Raw genomic sequence first — 26,727 nt, 5'->3', positions numbered from 1 at the left:
CCTACAAATATTTTGTAAGCTATATAATTGGTATACGTTAATTCGGATGTAACAGAAATAAGTAAAAGTTGTATTTAATTGGTCGTAAAAGGGCTGGAGGAGACGTAAACAGTAAAAACAAACGACAACTCGCGACTGATAAAACGAAAGTCAACAAACTATGCAATTGTCAGGAAAAAAACGGCATGTCCACTGCACGGGAAGTGTTTGCAGTCCGGCGTGATATACCAAGCGGAAGTTACGCAATTTGACAAACAAACTAAAGAAACGAACGTCGGGCTCACTGGAAATGAATTCAAAACAAGGTACAGAAACCACACCGCCTCATTTCGTAATCAGGCCTCTAGAAATGCGACAGAACTAAGTAAACATGTTTGGTCACTCAAAGAAAAAAATATTGAGCATAGAATAACATGGACAATTCTTGCTCGTGGTAGCCCGTACAGTAGCTCTAGCAAACGATGTATTCTATGTTTGAAGGAAAAAGTTATCATAATTTTTAGACCTCACCACTCCACACTAAACAAAAGAAATAAACTCGTATGCCGACACAGATCAAAAGCCTTATTATGTAACACTTAAACCTGTACGTTTTTTTCCTTTTAATTATTTTTTTAATTAGTATGTATGTTTGCGAAGTTTATAATGTATGCTCGTTGGTGCAGTGAATTATTAAACATAAAGCTCCTGATGAGTGAGGTACTTGTACCCATGGATGTACTAAGTACATCCATGTTGTACCTTACGAAACAGTGCTGTCGAGTTTCAATATTCATGTAGTTGTGTATTAATTTCTCTATTACCGTATTTATCCGCTCTACATATACTTTGTTTTGTGCACTTTTGTTTTGGAATAATCGACTCCCACATCTAGACTATATATAGAGAGAATACAATCACAGCGTTACGCACGCGCAGTTATGATACCTGTCGTACGTCGTGATTTTTATTTTGATTAAAATTTGAAGCAATGCTTTAGCACTTCAAAATTTAGCAACAGTTACTTGTTTATACTAATCCATGTTTCCGGCAAAAAACATCATAGGGAGAAAAATGCCAGGTTTCGGAATCAAGGTCACCCAGTCACGACTGGGCAGAGCATTGTTCACTATATGCCTGCACTGGTAAACTGATTACGTAACCTGATTTCAACACCAGGGTATGCGTAACGTAGTTTGCAGACGGTCTTTACTCGAGCCGTAACCCAGAATGCCGTCTCTGGAGATGAAATTCCTCGCAATTTGACTTGTTTTTATTATTATTACATAATTCAGTATTCTTGTACTTTACTCTAAACAAACTACTGAGTGGACAGTAACCAGGTATCCAGGCTAATTCGGCCTGCATGTTTGTAATCACCTTGTAGGTCGCAGTAGAAAAACAGCAAGAACATTGGTTCTGAATCTAAACCGTATTGAAAGAACTGTATTCAATTTGTTGTGTACAAAGAGTACGAATATTCATGTCCAAATCCCCCTAATACAAAACCATTCAAACTAAGACTGATTTTTAAACCAAACCGCGATTCACGGGTGCCTAAATCACAGCCGTTCAACACGCGTCACACAGTCTTTTTCTCGCACGACAAAGAATGCTTGCAGCTAACACACTTGTATAATATTTATTTCAGAATTACTTTCGGTAAATCGCGATTCACGAAAATAATGCCAATCACAGGAGGTATGTCTAGCAAGACTCATTTAGAAATACGTATATAATAAATTGGTGGACACAGATAAACTAAAACGTTCATTTTAGCCTGTACCGTGATATATTAAGGTGTTTAATTGTCACGCCGCATGATTGTAAGAGTAGTAGAACCGTACGTGAACGCCAATTGATTGTTAGTTAACAGCGCATGTGCTTTGGCAATTTTTTCAATTTAAATGTTTTAGTATTGATATTTTCTTCACTTGGATGGGGTCCGATGATATTATTTGATAATTAACATACATTTAACTCGTCCGGTAAACTGATACTCAGTTTTACATGATTGCAATGCATAATGAAAGCATAGCGATTATATTTTTTAAACATTTGTTTTCCGATCATCCCGATATTTCGTTCTTATATAATAACATTCAATCGATTTTGTCAAATTAAACTTGCAATTAAACTTCAATTAGCCTCCTGTCACCACGCAACGGACATCGATGTATCCCTTTTTGTCACCTTTGTTTTATAGTGAAACGCGTTACAGTTATAGAGGAAAATAAATGGAACACTCATAAAACTTAAAGAAAAACTCAGTAAGGACTATTTTATATTTTTTCCAAATCTTTCTTCCCGCGCAGTTTGACTGCGACTTTAATTCGAATTCAATCCGGATTTCAAGACATAAAACTATAAATACACTTTGTTTATTTGTTCTGTGTTTCTATGAAATGCCTGTTTGGTTGTGCATGTTTATTTTTTTTTAAATCAACAAGCGCCCGCGATCGAACAAACATCGTGAAGATTAACCTCAAATGGTGACTGGCAGCACGGTTACTAAAAAACCGTGCTGGCAGGCAGTTTAACTACAATGTCAAACCACAGTCCCTATAGAGCATGGAAGATACTAATGTACCAAGCAAAAACGCTTGATACTTGCATGAAATCTCAAAGAAACACTTGTATTTATGCTTCCTCTGCCGTAGGTTAGATAAAAAAATCGTAAATGGTGCATTTCCCGATAAACCTGCAAAGTCATGGATGGCTTCTGATGTGTGAATACGCGGACATTTTAGCGTGGTCACAATCTTTCTCCTGCATTCATCGCGAATGATTAGTTTCGAGAGTCGATCTACCATATGTATTAAATTGTGCCAGTATCTGCTATATAAATACTGATAAGAAGAACATCCTATCAGCGCGTGAATTGCACGTATCCGAAACGCCACTTCTTTATGGTGTTTCTACATGTTCTTCATGGAGGCGCGACATTGCACTTTTTAACGTTATCCGATATTATCGTCTAAAAATGTCTAAGTTAGACAGGTCTGTCTGGGCAACTATTGGGACAGTTCGTTTTTCTCCGATATTATCGATAATATCGTCTAACAATGTCTAAAAAAGTCTAAAAATGTCTAAGTAAGACAAATCTGTCTGGGCAACTATTGCGACAGTTCGATTTTCTCCGATATTATCGATAATATCGTCTAACAATGTCTAAAAATGTCTAAGTTAGACAGGTCTGTCTGGGCAACTATTGAGACAGTTTGTTTTTCTGCGATATTATCAATAATATCGTCTAACAATGTCTAAAAAAATCTAAAAATGTCTAAGTTAGACAGGTCTGTCTGGGCAACTATTGGGACAGTTCGTTTTTCTCCGATATTATCGATAATATCGTCTAACGATGTCTAAAAAGGTCTAAAAATGTCCAAGTAAGACAGGTCTGTCTGGGCAACTATTGCGACAGTTCGATTTTCTCCGATATTATCGATAATATCGTCTAACAATGTCTAAAAATGTCTAAGTTAGACAGGTCTGTCTGGGCAACTATTGCGACAGTTCGATTTTCTCCGATATTATCGATAATATCGTCTAACAATGTCTAAAAATGTCTAAGTTAGACAGGTCTGTCTGGGCAACTATTGAGACAGTTCGTTTTTCTCCGATATTATCAATAATATCGTCTAACAATGTCTAAAAAAGTCTAAAAATGTCTAAGTAAGACATGTCTGTCTGGGCAACTATTGCGACAGTTCGTTTTTCTCCGATATTATCGATAATATCGTCTAACAATGTCTAAAAATGTCTAAAAATGTCTAAGTTATACAGGTCTGTCTGGGCAACTGTTGGGACAGTTCGTTTTCTCCGATATTATCGACAATATCGTCTAACAATGTCTAAAAAAGTCTAAAAATGTCTAAGTTAGACAGGTCTGTCTGGGCAACTATTGGGACAGTTCGTTTTTCTCCGATATTATCGATAATATCGTCTAACGATGTCTAAAAAAGTCTAAAAATGTCCAAGTTAGACAGGTCTGTCTGGGCAACTGTTGGGACAGTTCGTTTTTCTCCGATATTATCGATAATATCGTCTAACGATGTCTAAAAAAGTCTAAAAATATCTAAGTTAGACAGGTCTGTCTGGGCAACTGTTGGGACAGTTCGTTTGTCTCCGATATTATCGATAATATCGTCTAACAATGTCTAAAAAAGTCTAAAAATGTCTAAGTAAGACAGGTCTGTCTGGACAACTATTGCGACAGTTCGTTTTTCTCCGATATTATCGGTAATATCGTCTAACAGTGTCTAAAAATGTCTAAGTTAGACAGTTCTGTCTGGGCAACTATTGGGACAGTTCTTTTTTCTCCGATATTATCGATAATATCGTCTAACAATGTCTAAAAAAGTCTAAAAATGTCTAAGTAAGAGAGGTCTGTCTGGGCAACTATTGCGACAGTTCGTTTTTCTCCGATATTATCGATAATATCGTCTAACAATGTCTAAAAAAGTCTAAAAATGTCTAAGTAAAACAGGTCTGCCTGGGCAACTATTGCGACAGTTCGTTTTTCTCCGATATTATCGATAATATCGTCTAACAATGTCTAAATATGTCTAAGTTAGACAGGTCTGTCTGGGCAACTATTGCGACAGTTCGATTTTCTCCGATATTATCGATAATATCGTCTAACAATGTCTAAAAAAGTCCAAAAATGTCTAAGTAAGACAGGTCTGTCTGGGCAACTATTGCGACAGTTCGTTTTTCTCCGATATTATCGATAATATCGTCTAACAATGTCTAAAAAAGTCTAAAAATGTCTAAGTAAAACAGGTCTGTCTGGGCAACTATTGCGACAGTTCGTTTTTTTCCGATATTATCGATAATATCGTCTAACAATGTCTAAATATGTCTAAGTTAGACAGGTCTGTCTGGGCAACTATTGCGACAGTTCGATTTTCTCCGATATTATCGATAATATCGTCTAACAATGTCTAAAAATGTCTAAGTTAGACAGGTCTGTCTGGGCAACTATTGTCTAAAAAAGTCCAAAAATGTCTAAGTAAGACAGGTCTGTCTGGGCAACTATTGCGACAGTTCGTTTTTCTCCGATATTATCGATAATATCGTCTAACAATGTCTAAAAATGTCTAAGTTAGACAGGTCTGTCTGGGCAACTATTGAGACAGTTCGTTTTTCTCCGATATTATCAATAATATCGTCTAACAATGTCTAAAAAAGTCTAAAAATGTCTAAGTAAGACAGGTCTGTCTGGGCAACTATTGCGACAGTTCGTTTTTCTCCGATATTATCGATAATATCGTCCAACGATGTCTAAAAAAGTCTAAAAATGTCTAAGTTATACAGGTCTGTCTGGGCAACTGTTGGGACAGTTCGTTTTCTCCGATATTATCGACAATATCGTCTAACAATGTCTAAAAAAGTCTAAAAATGTCTAAGTTAGACAGGTCTGTCTGGGCAACTATTGGGACAGTTCGTTTTTCTCCGATATTATCGATAATATCGCCTAACGATGTCTAAAAAAGTCTAAAAATGTGCAAGTTAGACAGGTCTGTCTGGGCAACTGTTGGGACAGTTCGTTTTTCTCCGATATTATCGATAATATCGTCTAACGATGTCTAAAAAAGTCTAAAAATATCTAAGTTAGACAGGTCTGTCTGGGCAACTGTTGGGACAGTTCGTTTGTCTCCGATATTATCGATAATATCGTCTAACAATGTCTAAAAACGTCTAAAAATGTCTAAGTAAGACAGGTCTGTCTGGACAACTATTGCGACAGTTCGTTTTTCTCCGATATTATCGGTAATATCGTCTAACAGTGTCTAAAAATGTCTAAGTTAGACAGTTCTGTCTGGGCAACTATTGGGACAGTTCTTTTTTCTCCGATATTATCGATAATATCGTCTAACAATGTCTAAAAAAGTCTAAAAATGTCTAAGTAAGACAGGTCTGTCTGGGCAACTATTGCGACAGTTCGTTTTTCTCCGATATTATCGATAATATCGTCTAACAATGTCTAAAAAAGTCTAAAAATGTCTAAGTAAAACAGGTCTGTCTGGGCAACTATTGCGACAGTTCGTTTTTCTCCGATATTATCGTCTAAAAATGTCTAAGTTAGACAGGTCTGTCTGAGAACTATTGGGACAGTTCGTTTTTCTCCGATATTATTAATAATATCGTCTAACAATGTCTAAAAATATCTAAAAATGTCTAAGTTAGACAGGTCTGTCTTTGCAACTATTGGGACAGTTCGTTTTTCTCTGATATTATCGATAATATCGTCTAACAATGTCTAAAAATGTGTTTATAGTTTCATAAACTACTAAAAAAGGTGATTTACCCGGACAGCGATTTGCCGAGAAATAAATGTTTTATTATACTCATCCAGGATTTTTTTTAGTCTGAAAATTATATTCCCCGTATTAGTATAGCCGAAACGTTCGTCCACTGATTATAATTAAAAAAAAATGCGTCCAAGCATTACGTTGAATGTTGAAAACATTCGAAGGGAATGACTTAATTTTACCTTTCCCACGTTCAGTTAATTTGAATATAAATTACAGAATTAATTAATTATAAACCTCAACAAATACTTTATCTTTCTAAGTATAAACAGATAATCCTTGACAACTGTCAGTTGTCAGCGTAACGAAATATATTTACTCAAGAACGATCGGATTGCGCTAGTGGCGGACTTAACAGAAGTACATAACAATGTTTATTTACGTACTTTAAAAGATAGATAAAATGTAAAATGTGTTAATGCTACTATTGTCTCAGTGAAAACAGGACAAAAAAGTTTAATAGTGCAATTTAGTTCACGACTTGCCGCGTAGAGTATAAATAAAAAGTTTATTTACGTACTTTAATAGATAGGTAAAATGTGTTAATGCTACTATTGTCTCCATGAACATAGGAAAATATTTCCATGGCTATTTATTCGTAATGGGGAATGAAGTATAGTTAATTCTTACACGAGTATGTTGGGTTTTTACGTAACGGCCGTAGAGTTGTCTTCCTTCCTTCCGGCTTTAAAGCATTTCCCACCAAAAACACCGAAACGCTGGAAACAAGTTAGCAAATACGTCTCGCATGTCACATTACCGATAAAATGTAATATGACAAGGTTCCCGGTGGGTATGGGTGTCTAACTTAGACATTCTTGGACGATAATTTCGATATTATCGATAATATCGGATAAAAACTATCTTACCCAATAGTTGCCCGCACATGGTTGTCTAACTTAGACTTTATTAGACGATAATATCGGAGAAAAAGTTAGACAGGTCTGTCTGGACAACAATAACAATGTCTGAAAATGTCTAAGTTAGACAGGTCTGTCTGGGCAACTATTGGGAGAGTTCGTTTTTCTCCGATATTATCGATAATATCGTCTAACAATATCTAAAAATGTCTAAGTAAGACAGGTCTGTCTGGGCAACTATTGCGACAGTTCGATTTTCTCCGATATTATCGATAATATCGTCTAACAATGTCTAAAAATGTCTAAGTTAGACAGGTCTGTCTGGGCAACTATTGCGACAGTTCGTTTTTCTCCGATATTATCGTCTAAAAATGTCTAAGTTAGACAGGTCTGTCTGAGAACTATTGGGACAGTTCGTTTTTCTCCGATATTATCGATAAGTTAGACATCTCTGCCAGAATTTCATTAGATTTTATTAGGCGATAATTATCCGATAATGATTCATATGACATTGTCGCGCCTTCATGAACCATGGAGTATGACTAATGTTGTGGAAACAAAATCGAAAGAACTGTAAGATAAACCATGGAAGGTAGTAACGTTAGTACCTTCCATGGATAAACTAAGACAGAGTTTTATTTAATCCTCTTAGTTTCTTTGTTCTTTCTGTGGTTTATACAGCGTTTATAGTTCCATGGAACTGACTGACAGGGGCAAACACGCGTGCATGATTTACCACCCGACTCCACGCGAGTCCACGACTAGACTATTAGGCTACTACACCAGTATGACATTATGTACAGAAATACGGACATATACAGGGTGTGGGTAGACTATGCTATACTCACGGCATTTACTGTACTTTATCCACCATGTAATATGTAGATAGATATACATGTTTGACGCATAACAGATACACTAATATTAGGCTACTACACCAGTATGACATTATGTACGGAAATACGGACATATACAGGGTGTGGATAGACTATGCTATAATTACGGCATTTACTGTACTTTATTCACCATGTAATATGAAGATAGATATACATGTTTGACGCATAACAGATACACTAATATTAGGCTACTACACCAGTATGACATTTTGTACGGAAATACGGACATATACAGGGTGTAGGTAGACTATGCTATACTCACAGCATTTACTGTACTTTATCCATCATGTAATATGTAGATAGATATACATGTTTGACGCATAAGAGATACACTAATATTAGGCTACTACACCAGTATGACATTATGTACGGAAATACGGACATATACAGGGTGTGAGTAGACTATGCTATAATTACGGCATTTACTGTACTTTATTCACCATGTAATATGAAGATAGATATACATGTTTGACGCATAACAGATACACTAATATTAGGCTACTACACCAGTATGACATTTTGTACGGAAATACGGACATATACAGGGTGTAGGTAGACTATGCTATACTCACGGCATTTACTGTACTTTATCCATCATGTAATATGTAGATAGATATACATGTTTGACGCATAAGAGATACACTAATATTAGGCTACTACACCAGTATGACATTTTGTACGGAAATACGGACATATACAGGGTGTAGGTAGACTATGCTATACTCACGGCATTTACTGTACTTTATCCATCATGTAATATGTAGATAGATATACATGTTTGACGCATAAGAGATACACTAATATTAGGCTACTACACCAGTATGACATTATGTACGGAAATACGGACATATACAGGGTGTGGGTAGACTATGCTATAATCACGGCATTTACTGTACTTTATCCACCATGTAATATGTAGATAGATATACATGTTTGACGCATAACAGATACACTAATATTAGGCTACTACACCAGTATGACATTATGTACAGAAATACGGACATATACAGGGTGTGGATAGACTATGCTATAATTACGGCATTTACTGTACTTTATTCACCATGTCATATGAAGATAGATATACATGTTTGACGCATAATAGATACACTAATATTAGGCTACTACACCAGTATGACATTATGTACAGAAATACGGACATATACAGGGTGTGGATAGACTATGCTATAATTACGGCATTTACTGTACTTTATTCACCATGTCATATGAAGATAGATATACATGTTTGACGCATAACAGATACACTAATATTAGGCTACTACACCAGTATGACATTATGTACAGAAATACGGACATATACAGGGTGTGGGTAGACTATGCTATAATTACGGCATTTACTGTACTTTATCCACCATGTAATATGTAGATAGATATACATGTTTGACGCATAATAGATACACTAATATTAGGCTACTACACCAGTATGACATTATGTACAGAAATACGGACATATACAGGGTGTGGGTAGACTATGCTATAATTACGGCATTTACTGTACTTTATCCACCATGTAATATGTAGATAGATATACATGTTTGACGCATAATAGATACACTAATATTAGGCTACTACACCAGTATGACATTATGTACGGAAATACGGACATATACAGGGTGTGGGTAGACTATGCTATAATCACGGCATTTACTGTACTTTATCCACTATGTAATATGAAGATAGATATACATGTTTGACGCATAATAGATACACTAATATTAGGCTACTACACCAGTATGACATTATGTACGGAAATACGGACATATACAGGGTGTGGGTAGACTATGCTATAATTACGGCATTTACTGTACTTTATCCACCATGTAATATGTAGATAGATATACATGTTTGACGCATAATAGATACACTAATATTAGGCTACTACACCAGTATGACATTATGTACGGAAATACGGACATATACAGGGTGTGGGTAGACTATGCTATAATCACGGCATTTACTGTACTTTATTCACCATGTAATATGAAGATAGATATACATGTTTGACGCATAATAGATACACTAATATTAGGCTACTACACCAGTATGACATTATGTACGGAAATACGGACATATACAGGGTGTGGGTAGACTATGCTATAATCACGGCATTTACTGTACTTTATCCACCATGTAATATGCAGATAGATATACATGTTTGACGCATAATAGATACACTAATATTAGGCTACTACATCAGTATGACATTATGTACGGAAATACGGACATATACAGGGTGTGGGTAGACTATGCTATAATCACGGCATTTACTGTACTTTATCCACCATGTAATATGCAGATAGATATACATGTTTGACGCATAACAGATACACTAATATTAGGCTACTACACCAGTATGACATTATGTACGGAAATACGGACATATACAGGGTGTGGGTAGACTATGCTATAATCACGGCATTTACTGTACTTTATCCACCATGTAATATGCAGATAGATATACATGTTTGACGCATAATAGATACACTAATATTAGGCTACTACATCAGTATGACATTATGTACGGAAATACGGACATATACAGGGTGTGGGTAGACTATGCTATAATCACGGCATTTACTGTACTTTATTCACCATGTAATATGAAGATAGATATACATGTTTGACGCATAATAGATACACTAATATTAGGCTACTACATCAGTATGACATTATGTACGGAAATACGGACATATACAGGGTGTGGGTAGACTATGCTATAATCACGGCATTTACTGTACTTTATCCACCATGTAATATGCAGATAGATATACATGTTTGACGCATAACAGATACACTAATATTAGGCTACTACACCAGTATGACATTATGTACGGAAATACGGACATATACAGGGTGTGGGTAGACTATGCTATAATCACGGCATTTACTGTACTTTATCCACCATGTAATATGCAGATAGATATACATGTTTGACGCATAACAGATACACTAATATTCGGCTACTACATCAGTATGACATTATGTACGGAAATACGGACATATACAGGGTGTGGGTAGACTATGCTATTATCACGGCATTTACTGTACTTTATCCACCATGTAATATGCAGATAGATATACATGTTTGACGCATAACAGATACACTAATATTAGGCTACTACACCAGTATGACATTATGTACGGAAATACGGACATATACAGGGTGTGGGTAGACTATGCTATAATCACGGCATTTACTGTACTTTATCCACTATGTAATATGCAGATAGATATACATGTTTGACGCATAATAGATACACTAATATTAGGCTACTACACCAGTATGACATTATGTACCGAAATACGGACATATACAGGGTGTGGGTAGACTATGCTATAATCACGGCATTTACTGTACTTTATTCACCATGTAATATGTAGATAGATATACATGTTTGACGCATAAGAGATACACTAATATTAGTCTACTACACCAGTATGACATTATGTACGGAAATACGGACATATACAGGGTGTGGGTAGACTATGCTATAATCACGGCATTTACTGTACTTTATCCACCATGTAATATGTAGATATATATCTGTATATGATATTTATGATATATTAGCAGATAGTTAGTTAATTGTGCGTTCTGGCTACATATTGTAAGATCACTGCCTTTACCAGAAATGGGAAATATCCTACTCCAACAGAATATTGCAAGCTGTTACATATATTACATATAGGGCAATTTACCTGCGTATTACAATCAAGTACTTTGTCCATATATACACATAGTAACTATACACTTCAAAACTTACACTTTGACCACATATACCATTTGGAAATATGTCTATTAAAGCCGGGTATAACATGCGTGGTAAAGGTGGCGATATCAATCCAAATGCACGACTTTGTTCTAATGCACCAGGAGTTACATAGCAAATACAAATATGTTTCTATAACAGACAGACAAAGTTTGGTACCTAACTGTGAACCTACTTTAACCCCCCAAACATACCTGGTCAAAGTTGGAGTTTCGTGCAGTGATTTAAAGTTCCATGATAATCCAGATATCTTACACGATGTGTTGTAAGATATACAATTACCATCATGGTCTCTACTATGTATACAGTTGGTGTTTTCATCGACCTAAAAAAGGCGTTCGACACTATAGATCACAAAATCCTAGTCCAAAAATTATGTAATTATGGTATTCGAGATGTTGGATAAGTAGCTATCTTAGTAACAGGTTACAGCAGGTCTGTATTGATGGTATTAACTCAGATCTAATGAGTATAAGTCATGGCGTTCCGCAAGGTTCAATTCTTGGACCAACTGTATTTATACTATATGTAAATGATATGTGTAATGTATCATAATTGTTAAAGGTTATTCTATATGCAGATGATACTAACATTTTTATCTAGAGAATATGAAGAAATTACACTTGTGGTTTATGGCTAACAAATTATCTTTAAATATTTCTAAAACCAACTACATGAATTTCTATTGTACAAATGTAAACAGTGTCCATCCAATCAATGATGTTTATATTGAAAGAGTGTATCATACTAAATTCTTATGTGTAGAACTGGACTGTAAATTCCACTGGAAAGAACATGTAAAAAATATTCAGATTAAAGTTGCTAAAAACTTAGGTATTCTTTACAAATTAAAATACCTGTTAGACTCATCTGTACTTAAAAATCTGTATTTAACCCTTATATTGCCATATTTTGTGTATTGTTGTGAAATCTGAAGAAATACATATAAAACTACTCTAAATTGTTTATTTTTACTGCAAAAAAATGCTTTTAGAATTGTTACCAAAGAGGGATACTTTGGCCATACAAAACCATTATTTTATAAACTAAATGTATTAAATTAGGCCAGACTTGTATTATTCTTTGTTTCGCGAACCCGCCAAATGAACAGGAGCCGAAAATGAAATAAACATAAAATTTTATTTCAGCGTAATTTCTCGCGCCTGCAAAAAAATGTTAAAAAATATCTTCATTTTTATGCCGCCCGCTGCATAACAAATCCAAGCTGCATTTTCAGTATCATGTAGTCTCGCGCAAATGAGAAACAAGGTTATACATGGAATAAAATGTTATTCCATTTCTTTGCTCCGATCAATGATCTAACTTACAATTCTTTGAGAATCACACAAATCTAATGGAAAAAATAAATTAATTTTATTTCTTTTCCGCCCTCCTCAAATTGCCTTATAAAAACTTGAGAAACAAGGAATAAAAAAAAGTCTGGCCTTGTAATGTATAATGTTTATCATAAAAAAGTCCCAGAAAACATCTTGAAGTACTTTACAAATACCCATAAAGTACACAGCCATAGTACAAGACAACATTTAGATTTCTGTATAAAATATAGAAGAACTACTCTCAAGTCAATGTGTATGTCATGTTATGGAGTCAAACTTTGGAATACTAGTAATATCAAAAATTATATTAATTATTGCAATAGTCAAACAAAATTTAAACACCTCTATGTAAAGAGTCTGTTAGATAAACCAGAACCTTGCCATGCCAAAATCACCACATCCCCTATAGTCAAAATGTATACAGGTGGCAATGCTTCTTGTTGCCCCTTTTCTATAGCTGTTATATCTGCTTGTAATTTTAATTCTTTTTTGTATATCACATTTAGCGCTATAGAAATAGAAGGCTTTGGTATTTTTGTTATCATCCATATGTGTGATTTGTATGGGTTTTAATGACAAGCTTGTAAAAGCTCAGAATACAAATTGGAGGTGTATCCTGAACACTAATGCCATGTAGATACATTAATGTATAATATCCCTATCAAATTTGGTGCAAATCCTTTGATTTGTTCACAAGATAATTTTCTGGAACACCAAAAATGAATCGTATAATTTGTAATAAAAAAATATTTATTTACATTAATGATGTTTTTTTTTCACTGATTTTAAATGCATACATGATCAACGAAGTGATATGTACATGTACATTGATTTATTCAGTTTGGTCTGCTTCCAAACTTTCATTAGAACTTGAAGACTGATGAATCTGCCAATGCAGCATCCGATTCTAAACTGCATGTGTCATCTGATGACTCATCACTCTCTGTATTGGCACAGTAATGGACCATATATTTTTCTACACAGTTAGCATGAGAGTCGCAATTACTACAAGAACAGTTCCGTTCACATATATCACAGCAGTTGTGATGCGATTCCTTGTTTTTAAAACACTTAAGTCTTTACTGGATGTAAAATCTTCAAATAATTTAATTCTCCTACAGAGAGTATCATTTGACATAACTTTTTAGTTTTGAACAAATGTCGCGTAACATTCCACCGTGATAAAATAACACGGCATGAGATGGTTTACCATCTCTTCCAACTCTGCCAGATTCTTGTATATAGCTCTCAAGATCAAATGATGGCCCATAGTGAAGTACATGGTATGTTGATTTCATGTCAATGCCCATACCAAGAGCTGTTGTACAAAAAAATAATCTCAAAATAAGAAGTAGATAATTTAGGAAACTCTTTAAACTGCAATTCCTGGACTGTATTATCCATCTCGCTGTGATTGAGGGTATTCCTCCTTAAAAAAATGATAAAGTGTTCCTGTTGCATCAATAGATGAACAGTATACTATTGTCCTACGGGATTTGTGTAGATCTTCACGTAGCTTGTCGACCATTCAATAAAATGATGATAGTCCGATGTTATCTCTGTTTGGGCAAACATTTACAACTTTGCAGTCTGCATAATAAACTTTCCTTAATCTGATTTTGCAGACATTTTGATGCTGTTGCTGTTAATGCCAAAACTCCGACACCAGGAAAAAACGATTTCAGTTCCCCAGTTCGGAATGCCCCTTCTTGTGCCTTTCGTCTGCTTTTGTTACTTGCATCAGATTTTCACGCCTGTTAAATTGATCAAAAACATTATGCTAAATTTAGATGTTAAAGAAATTCATATTGAATTCAAGATTATGTCATGTTTGTCATAGGTTTATCATTATCGGTACTGGGCCATCATCAGGATACTCAAAATAAAATAAAAATCGAGATTACAAGAGTCCAAAATGTGGTACATGTATATGGTAATGTTTTTGTTTTTTCATTTGTTTCTCAAAAAATCTGACAGAGAATGAAAAAACATTGTATAGTGATACAAATCCTAATATTGTTGAAAGATTTCATAAAATTTACATAATTTAGTCAGTTTCCAGATTATATATACAATGGAAGTTCTTTCCCATAATGCAGTGAGTGGTTTAGAATTACAGATCGACTCAAAATGCCTCTAGTGTCAATTATGAAAATAACATGCATACAAATATTACAAGCAAGCATACAAGCAATATACTTACCACTTTTGAATAGTATGAACTTCATCAACTACCAATAATACAATCTTATCACCATGATGTTGATGTAGCATGTCTATGAAGGTGTGCTTTGTTCCCCTGGGGTACCATATATATAGGTTGGCAACTTTCTATCAATCTGGACATCTCTGGCCATTTTTGCACTAAATCCCAACAAAGTCAAACTGTCTATCTGGAAGAATTACCAATTAATCAATTACCAAGATATTGAAATAATAACGGGAAGTATAGATTTCGAAATTAGATGAACCAGTCAAATTAAATAATTTCCAGTGACAGTACTGTTGTGCAAGTAAATTACCATTTATAAAATAAAACATTTACTTGGTCACAGTCCCTCTATAGAGGATAGAGGGACTGTGACTTGGTCTTTCATTAATGAGACAAGAGGCGAGAATATTAAAACACAACCTCCTTGTATCCTTGTTAATGTGACTAACATGAGTGGTAGTCGCTGACTATGCCGATCCTACTTTAGGTCATTTGTTATTATCCAAGAAACGTGTGCGTAACACTGGTGTTTTCATTTATATCCACACGAGTAAGCATTTTCGCGTATATAAATATTGTTTGTTACTTGACTAAACGGCCACAAATACCCAACATAGTTCAATCATAATAGGAAACATGTCATAATCAACAAATACTCACCTCATGGTCAATTATTTGTTCAAATTTCTCGCTCGATTGGCCGGTAAACGCCGCCATTTTAATTTTTCTTGGTGATCACTTCATGTGCACGCGCAAAGTGCATCATCGTGTTTTCGTAAGGCGCTCTGTGATTGGTTGACTAATCCCGTCAGCGGAGAGGTACTTGAACGCGCCTTGTATAGGTAGTTGTGGGCTTTCGCGATTACCAAAACGTAAAAAAATACCAGCAAATAAATTAAAAAAAATAGAATATATGAATGATATTATTTTAACAAAAAAAAATTTCCTGTTGAGCTTAGAAGAAAAAAGTCATTAAATAAAGGCTGAGATAATGAAATTGCTTAGGTATGGTGAATAAAACAAAAACACAGCAGCTAGAATTTTAAATGTGCTGCATCCTATTCACAGGTATTATTTTGCAAATTTACAACTTTTCAATTGCTCGTGTCTGACATGTATAAAAAAACTTTAACCGAATGATGATGAAAAATACAAGTCACTGTAGAAATTATCTTAAGCAAATAGTTTGAAAACTATACCTTCTTCAGTTGAATCATTTGAGACAGGACTGTCACTTGTGTCTGGATCGTCTTGAATATCACTGGAATCATGGGTCAGTGTTACTTCATCTGCATCACCTTCTTCCTGTCTTTTTAAAAGGTATGAAAAACCTGTGTGAAATGGCTAAAGTTACTGTGAATACTAAATTAATGACAGGCCAATGGTTGAACTTGATTGATATTTATGAACATCATGAACACAGCTATTTGCATACAAGTTATAGGACAGGAAGCAAAACACCTTAAGTATTATTAAAACGTTTGAAACGCACAGCTACACACAATTGACCACTTTAAACTGGCATCTCAATCAAGATCTGAACGTCACAAAATGTTGTCGGTGACTAATTTTCCGAACCCTGTCTATTCACAACTAATAACGTACTTACCCGAAGTTTCAATAACCAAGTCTACTGTACGCCATTTCTGAGTTCCAATGGAAGATTTTACATAATATTTACCCCACTAACTACTGGTTACACTAATGGAAAATTATAGGCATAAATATATGTAATTATTGCTTTTTTAGACACCGTTCCTCATTCATTTTACACATGTGCATAATTTTGGAAGTATGTTGAAACAGACTGTCATCATCACGTGATTGACAGAAATGTAATCTTAGGATGTTCTAATAGATACAAGAATTCTTTTTGCGAATTGCGAAGCAAGTCATTTTTAAATTTAAAATTTACATATTTACATAAAGTATACATTTATGGCATGGTTTTAACGCCATGAAAAATTCGAGTACGTAAACAAATCGATTAAAAAACATAGAAAGGATAAAAGTCAATAATAATACTAATACAGACTATAAAAGTCTCATCGATCATATGTATACGAATGTTCCAAGACATATATATAATGCACATGTGCTAAAATCTTATTTTAGTGACCATAAACCAGTTTACATTGCTATAGACAAACATCTAATCTAATTGACAGTTATTGATCTACCATTGACAATAGAAATTGTCCAAAGTCATTTAAATGTTATGCACAATAAAATGTTTTGTGGTTAATATATATTTCAAGGGTTTTTAAAAAGATGATCGTTCAATTTTAAGCATACATTTGGCTGTAATCTGATTCTGTTTATTATACCAGTATCTGACATGAGCACATTTTAGATCTGTCCCTGAACTATTAGTGACAAGTGATTGTCCAACAAATACTTTTCTTCTTGCGAAATCTCATGAAATTGTGATTAAGTTTTCACAAATGCCGAAGTAATTATAGGAATGGTTCCCATGATTATTCAGAGTTCTTAATGCAATTAAGCTTGTTATTGTTTGTTTGTCTTAGATGACTTGTCTTGTATAAATGTATAAATAAAATATGTATAGGAGGGATTGTGATAATCTCTAATATTTCTATAGTTGTGGAAACAAAATTATAATACAAATCAGAAGATAATATAAGTTATGTGTGTAAACAATAGATCACGAGTAGTCTACTGCTAATCAAAGCTAACCAAATGTACAGCTATTTATACTCTTCATACAAACAATAAAACCATAAAAATCTCATCAATAATATTTATACAAGTTTTCCAAGTCATTTATATACTGTTGATATACTAGATTCTTATTTTAATGACCACAAACCAGTTTACGTTGCTATTGCTATAGATAACCATAAAATCTAGAATACCGGATACGGATATCTAGTTCAACATTATGTGAATATAACAAAATTTGTATAGTTTTCCAGCATTGCTCTCCCCGTATACTGGCAATATTTCAGATGTACAATAGTACTGATGCAGTCATTCATCCATGTTATTGACTTTGAACGGTTAATCAAAAAATGAAACTGAATCCCTGGGACTGTTTCTCCATGTACGGTTTTCTCATAAATCCTTCCACAAATGTTCACACAAGTCGGCCAGTGTCATCATTCCTTATCTTCTAACAATCGTCCAAGCCTCTTTTCATTTTATCAGCTGTTCGATTCTTCCTCCTAATCTCTCATGTTCATGTTGTACTTCCTGCGCGTAATGATTTCTCAGTTGTTTGTGACAGCAATCTACGATTGGATAGAAATATAAGTTGCTTTTCAGCAATTGGTTAAAATAATGAAGACATGTCCCAACTAGTATATTTCTATCTTCACGCCACTGAGTTTGTTAGTTGTACCAGTTGTCTCTCCCGTTGCATTGTATTTCGCCACATCCTCGTGCAATCCTTTGTCTGAAGTCATTTTCGCCTTACAGCACAATCGAAAACGTAAGTACATTGTTGAATTTATATAAATTTGTCATGTCAGTGATTAAGTTCATTGGTTGTTGAATTTATCAGAATACGCGCATTTTTGGCACATGGTATCGGCAAATTCGAACAGCGATCGTCACTACTCCCATACTATTCGTTCATTTGTCTACCCCTCCCTTCCCCATTAACTGATGAAATAACATTGTAGTATTTTGTGAAAAAAAAAATCCTGCAACTAGTATTGTAAACTTCCAGTCACATTTTCCCTATTACACATGTCGTGAATATATGCAGTTAACACCACACTTTGAAATATGCGTGAACACACAGCGCACTTACAGTTTTCATATGTATCTCTATTATGTACTACTGTTAATCGATCATGTAATCATTGTGGTATTTTGAATACAATCCTGTAATTAATCGTATACAATATACTTTTAGTTTTCACATTTCCACCTACTACGTCGTGAATCGATGCAATTACACCAGTGACTTTGAAATTTGCCCGTGCATTTACAGTTATCATATATCAGCCCTTAATGATGCAATCACATTGTAGTATTTTGAAGAAGAAAAAACCTGCAACTAGTATAGTACATTTCCAGTCACATTTTCCATATGACATAATACGTGAATATATGCAGTTACACCAGAAACTTTGAAATATTTCATTATTAATCAGAGCGCCTATTTCAACCTATTAAGTTTGTTGTCGCATCACGGAGCTGCAATGAGTGCACTATGTATTCAACCTCAGACATGGGTCGGCATACGGAAGTTCCTCAAATTAGAAACATCTGACGATAGAAATGTACGACACCCATACGACACTGCATGGAAATCGGGCTTATGAGTACGCGTGATACATGCGGTCGGGTTCCAGCCTCCATTTAAAGTTGAACTTTGACACGACCTGTTTAGTTGAAGTGGCGTGTCAGGTTCGTCCAAGTAATGTGCATTCATATTGGATGCTGAAATAACTAGCTCCAGGCTGTTTTTCTGGATCTGGTTGAGGACAATCTAGTAATAAGATTAAGGAGATGCCGTTGTTCATTGTTCGCGAGGTGTCAATCGGAGAACAGTAAATCAAGGTATGCCGCTATGTATCGTTTAAAAGGTGTTAAATACTTACTGATCCATCATAACTCGTTTAAGAACCAAGCTCTACACTGAGTTCACTCTCTACAGACGATTGATCGTTGATGTATACATCTTTCTCTTTCTAGTCATAGCGATAACCTCAAACTACTTCCAAGTATGTCTTTTTTATCCACCCTGATTGTAGGTACTACTTGACCATAGAGTCGCCGACTGAGTCGTGTTTCTATGGTCCATGGAGCCGAACCCGTTGTCTTGTCCTTTCCAGGCAAGCGTGTTGAAGACATTTTCGAGAAGATTTCTGATATTGTGCCTCAGTTTGACATCATTGTTTTTCATGCTGGGATCAACAATTATGGTGAAAAGTCCAAGCAGTGCTGCTGACAAGGTAAAGCATTTTTGCAGTGAGGTGAGTAGTGTCACCAGGCAGGCATATTGTAATTTCATCTGTCTTATATAGGACTAACAGTGAATTTAGACACCTAACAAATAGTTTCCTTGATAATGTTAACTATGATTATGTCATTCCTCTTAATATACTTCTTCAGAGTTTAGATGGTAATGGTCCTGTCTTTACATTTAGCTTTTGTAGTGGGGAAAAGCTTCATGCCAGAGATGGATTACATCTAAGCTACAGTGGTGCAGCTTGGATGGCATCCATCTTCTGTGATGTTGCTTTAAAGGTAGTGAATGAACTAGTTTGGTGTGATAGATCTACGTTGTGTCACACTCACTTTCCTCTTAAACCACCCTCTTCTACTAAAACACACACTAAACCGCACATTGCTAAACCACTAAATAACAAGCAACATCAAGTAGGTGGTGGTGTTGAAATATTCCATGGAGAGACGTTTCCAACATATCCAGATCAAGTTACAAGCAATGGTGATGAGAACCTCAAGAAGCCATCGCAATATAGGTAATGTACATTCCAATTATCCATATAATAACATCACGTTTGTTTGCAAGCATCATGGTGAACCACAGATTAGAGGTAAGAATGGGCAACCACTACAGAGTTAATGTGTATCTGACTGCAGTGTAAAGCTCAAGTTAATTTTTGCTATAAAGTTTTGTGTACAGAACATAATCATGCGACTTCAACAGAAAAATACAGGTAGTATCCAGATAACAGAAAATTGAACACAACTGAGACTGCAGAAGTTGAACAACTACTTGATTTGGATGTTGAAGTAAAATATTAAGTGTGTTGTTGCAAGGAAGACAGGCAAACAGGTAATTTCAAAAGATATACATAATATGAAAGGGGTGATGGATAAGCGCAAATCAGAATGTAGGTCAAAAGGTTGCTGATAAATTAACTGAACTACAACGTCTTGATCCAAATATAACAACTGTTATTGAGATGTCACCAAAAAATTAACTTGACTTCGTATTTTTCCAAACAAGTGACATGAACAGATTATATAACGAGTATCCAGAAATCCTCTTTGCTGATGCAATATATAAGGTAAATATTGAAGGCTATCCACTGTACCCAATACTCATACAAGATGGTCAAGGTAAGGGGCGCTCTATTGGTTATGCATTTGTGAAGAATGAATCACAAGAATCTTATCAAATTATTTCATCATATTGGAGAACACAATGATCTCAGTAAAGTTAGAGTTGTAATGTGGACAAGAACTTTATTGAAATTGCTGCTGTGAGAGAAGTCATGCCAGATGTTACCATCCCACTATGCACATTCCATGTCATCAAGTATTTGAAAAAATAGGTGGTTGATTTAGAAATTGGGAAGGAATTGAAGACAACAGTTATGAAAGCCGTCCATGCTTTGGTGTATTCAGTCAGAGGAGGACTATACGAGTAAGTATGAAAATGTAGTGTCAGTATCTCCTCAGTCGTTTATTGACTATTTTTCTAATAATTGGAATGAGTGTAGAGAAATGTGGGCTCTGTATTTCAGGCGGAAGTTACCAACCTTTGGTAATAACACAAATAATAGGATTGAATCTCATAACCAGAAAATAAAGGCATACCTGGGAATAAATTGTCACTTAAGTGAAGCAATTGAGCGACTTGTCAGATTTTCCAATGAATATTCACTAAACACCAACTACAGTACATTTAAGAACTTAAAGACAAGACTGGATACAAGAAGCTTAAGGGTAAGTAATATTCAGTGTTTGGTTACAAATGTTTGTACTGCTCCTGCTGTAGATCTGATCATGAAACAAAGACAAATTCGAGAAAAATAAGTATGAAGCTACACTAAATGAAGAGCCTAGTACTGAATAGTATGTTATAGAGAATGGAGAAAAAGAGTACAAGGTAAGTATTGAAATGTTACAATGAAATTGTACTTTTCATAGCATGTATTTATTGCCATGTCATATCTTTGCTTTTCGAAGGGATATGGGCGTTACTATGTTTGAATCTAGTCTTATTCTCAGGAGATGGATGAAGGAGGTTTTAAATACAGAGATATCAGGCTCATCAAGCACTCTTATCAGAAGAGAGAGCAATACAACTACTACCCTGACTGAAAGGCAAAAGTACAAATTAGCGAATGATACTTTGAAAGATATTGCATCATTTTTAGCAACATGTGGGCAGCAAGAATTTTTTTAGAAACTAGACACAATGAAAGGTATTTACAATTCTTGGAGAACTAATGCTGTAGCATCTAACAATCCTGTTATTTTTGACAGTCCTGTAGCATCTAGCAATCCTGTTATTTGTGACAGTCCTGTAGCATCTAACAATCCAGTTATTTGTGACAGTCCTGTAGCATCTAGCAATCCTGTTATTTGTGACAGTCCTGTTGCTTCAAGCAGTCATGTAATTTCTGGTAGTTCTGCATCTGATAATAATGCAGACACATGTATTTCTATTTTGGCCATTAGAGAGCAGTTGCTTGTTGCCGATGTTAAGTCACGGCGAGGTAGACCGTAGTACTACAAAACCATTTGACATCATGTCCCTGTTCAATCAAGGAATTAGTTATTCCGCGTATTATTGATAGTTCGTCAGTACTCTTGTATATCAGTACCCATATTTTTTTTAGAAGTTTTACCTATATCTGATTTCACGTCCTTGCAGTCAGTACATTGCAATGCTTATTCAGTTATTGTTTCTCTTTTTTAGATGATTACTCTTCAAGAATACCTGGAAAAACCACCAAAAAGAAATTACATGGACAAGCTGCAGGTTCAATTGATGTACTTCTCCAATTCACTGAAATCACAACATGATGAAGATTACAGATGTGCTGTAGTTGCTGACAACACTGCAGCATCACTACTGTACATATGGATAAATAAACAGCATATGCTCGACCTCCTTGAGAAACTTTTGAAAACAACTAATTTTTTGGTTCAAAAAAATCGTGCAATTTGTCCAAGCCAAAAGATATCCTACAGCAGCACAGAATGTTTAAAATATGCAACAGGTATCATCATTATGATGAAACTAAGTTGGATTTTATTTACATTTCAACGAATTTATTTTTTGTACGTTATTATAATCAGTACTGAGTAATAATCAACAATTGTTGTATTTGGCGTACTAGGTTAATTAAACATGACACTGGGTGACATTGTAATGACATTTTAGGCGGTTTACTTTTTAATTCAACAAGAAAAAAATGTATACAATTTTAGATTAACTTCTGCAGTGGTTTCTTTCGTCTTGGGTGGTCCAACTGCTGGTGTTGAAAGTTCTTCTAAGTGGATTTTTCAATAAAAATCACAAATTCCCCAAAACTAGTTTTTAACCTCAAATAAGTGCCCACCAGCCATGAGCGTTATTTTGAATGGAATAATTTCCAAGAGAATTCGGTACAATAAAGTTCTCAGATCTCGCAATAACCTAGAATAAAGATTTCAAATACCTGTCACAAAATCTAAACAAAATTACCCCCCCCCCCCAGGTACATCACCATAACCCAATGTTTTATTTTAACATAGAACATCACATATAATGATCTCAATGTGAACTAGAATAGACACTGTTTCTTAAACTGTAATCTTAAAATCTCAAAACAGCTAGTGCAATCATTTTGATTATGTAGTGTGTGTGGGTAAGCTCAGAATCTCTCAGATTTGTTCATTTCCTTACTTTGATAAAACAATGGGTAAAAAGAAATTATATTTCGACAATCCAATTAGGTAAATAAACACATGCAACAGCGGAGCTTTCTAAATGACAGATGAATTGTGTATACAAATTTGTTAATTTTCAATCTTGAATCATATCAATGAAATGTTATTGGCTACGGGTCTTGAACATTATGAATAATTAAAAAAAAACTATTTTAGCATTCACCATGTCAAAGCAATTCTATTTATTTCTAGTTTAGTTTGTGCATACATTTATTTCCTCTATGTTAAAAATAAACAAGAGATTGATGCCAATGATGTAGACAACCTGTCAGCTGGTTCAGATGATTATTGTCATTGAACTCCAGGGCAGATAATTGGGCTAGAAAACATTCGAAGAGTGCCGTTGTGTTGATAAAGCTACATGTAATGGTAGCATAAACATGTCTAATGATAAGTAGAAAATAGTTTTAAAATATACCATTATTGTTTATTAATTATTGATTTAAAACAAATCTCATTCAGATGCAATTGTATAGTTTGTGCAGTACTTTTTTGTTATTGTTTGTTGAATGCTATTCGAATCTAGTTAGCTCTGTTGTCATTGAAAATCAGGGCGATACAAGTTTCACTTACCTCATCTAACCTATGTAAACCTTGCTTTTATACCCAACAGGTGTATTCTTTTTAAACGTAATAGAAAACCCAACAATAAACCAGGAACTGTCATTTCACTCGGTATTGAAACGGAAAATGAGACCAATGTGTGCGACTGTTTGGTGGAGTAACTGCAGAACTTTTGCGTCACTTTGATATCCAAATAGCACATAACACAAGTCAACAACTAAGAAGCATTAACTGATAGGTTGAGTGCTCCACATTTCATCCACTACGAATCAAGATGATCTACTATTTCACAGATACAATGTCTGTCGCCAAATTGATAGATTTATAAATAACTTCAAACCTACCTGTTCATAAAAGTGAGTGTTTCCTAAAATACAAAATTACATTCCCTGAACAATATTTACCATTTCTAAAAATAAATTAATATATTTTTTTATTTTGTATACTTTGAGTATATACTCATGCAGAGAATCATTAAAAGAGTATCAATAAACATTATTCCAAATGTTGTTGCTCATTTAATATATTGTAGTTTGCATTTCAGTGTTTATAAAATTGTATTTAAAAAAAACTCAACACTCTTATTCACTATTTACCATTTTGAGCAATTGAACTTGATATTTTTTATATACTTGAAAAATTTTTGAAAAATTATTTTTTTGAACATTATTTAATTTCATATTGTTTCGCACTTGATGTTTATTCGTTTGAATTGTTTTTGGTGCTTAATAGTTTTGAATACTTTTTTTGGGGGGGGACAAACAAAAATACCTCCAAAATACAAAATTACATTTGATCACAGGATTTAACATTTGTACAGACTTCCGGCCATGTGTCACCAATCTGATGTGGTACCCGCATACACGTATGACATGACAATTGCATTCAATTGTCTATGTCAATACGTGTTAACTTTCCCAAGCTTATTACTTTAATGTTCACATTCCAACACCTATATGTAATATCTAATGTATTGTTTAAAGCCTAAACCATATTAACACTTTTATACACGCAGTGTCAAACGTCACCATGACTGTCTAGCACTCCTTATTTGGCATGTTAGTAAGTTCTAACCAATCACGTTGACTTGTGCTCGGCGTCGTAGTGACGTCACGATATCACGTGGTTTCACTTATAAATAGGGGGACTGATGAGAAAGAGGTTATAGCGGAGGTTATACGGGAGGTCTGTCTCTAGGCGTGGCTGTAAAGCCATCGCCTGGAAACCAAGTTTACACATCACTGTATTATCAGTGTATCTGATGTCTCCACGAATAAATATCCTGATTGTATCATCACTACCCTCAACAGTTTAAAATATAAGTCTGTTACACATGTTTGAATTCACGATGCCAGCGTTTTACAAGGTCATGATGGGGCATCATCACCACACGTTTCTTTCAATTCATCAAACGTCTTCTTTGGTGTGTCCCTTCGAATGCAAAAACCGGATCACTGCGTGACACCCAACTGGCTCCATTTCACACCTGACTCTGTTCAAACACCTGTAAATCAGAAACGAAACCACAATTAGTTCAGAGCTGGTTTTCGCAACATAACCCATAGAGATGTAAATCATTAACATGCAAAATTTCATCTAGATCAGACAACTGGAAGTGGGTCAGGGGCATTACTTATTGAATGCCACTCATAGGTCTGGTGTTGGACTACGTTGGGCAGTTACTTGTGGGGGAGATGTTTGATTAGGTGGTGAGGTGTTGAGTTCGGGCGAAGAAAGAGGTGTCGGGTTATAGTTTGGGCTTGGAGTTGGGGGAAAACAAATTTACAATTTTGATATTTGTAATAAGAGTACATGTATGTTGTCTTAATTTTGATGTGCACAATTGTATTTTTAAGGCTCTCATCCTTTTTGACAACTTTTGTTTGTGATCATCTTTTCTTTCTCATCTTTTCTACATATATATATATATACTGTAAAATGACTAATTTTCACTGGGTTTAAATTTCACTGATTTACCATTTCAGGCATATTCAGTAGGTTTTAAATCCACGGTTTCGTCATTTAGATAATGTGTTCTATGCTAAATTTTACATATTCACTGTGTTTTAATTTAGCGCATTTTTCCAGTCAGCGAAATAAGCTAAATTAA

General features: G+C 34.9%; 2 long non-coding RNA genes across 2 annotated transcripts in view; both read left to right on the top strand.

Annotated features, from left to right (window-relative positions):
* LOC144355800 (uncharacterized) overlaps positions 1–26,727 on the top strand; it is a 63,751-nt gene that overhangs the window by 24,854 nt on the left and 12,170 nt on the right. The window lies entirely within an intron of this gene.
* LOC144355804 (uncharacterized) lies at positions 20,516–24,974 on the top strand. The gene is made up of 2 exons (XR_014926753.1): positions 20,516–22,540; positions 23,038–24,974. It is a non-coding gene; the product is annotated as an uncharacterized LOC144355804 (long non-coding RNA).

The sequence above is a fragment of the Saccoglossus kowalevskii genome, chromosome 17, assembly GCF_978046115.1.
Source record: "Saccoglossus kowalevskii chromosome 17, keSacKowa6.1, whole genome shotgun sequence".
NCBI lineage: Eukaryota > Metazoa > Hemichordata > Enteropneusta > Harrimaniidae > Saccoglossus > Saccoglossus kowalevskii.
The sequence above is the reverse complement of the archived record's forward strand: the minus strand, read 5'-3'. Positions and strand labels throughout refer to the sequence as shown.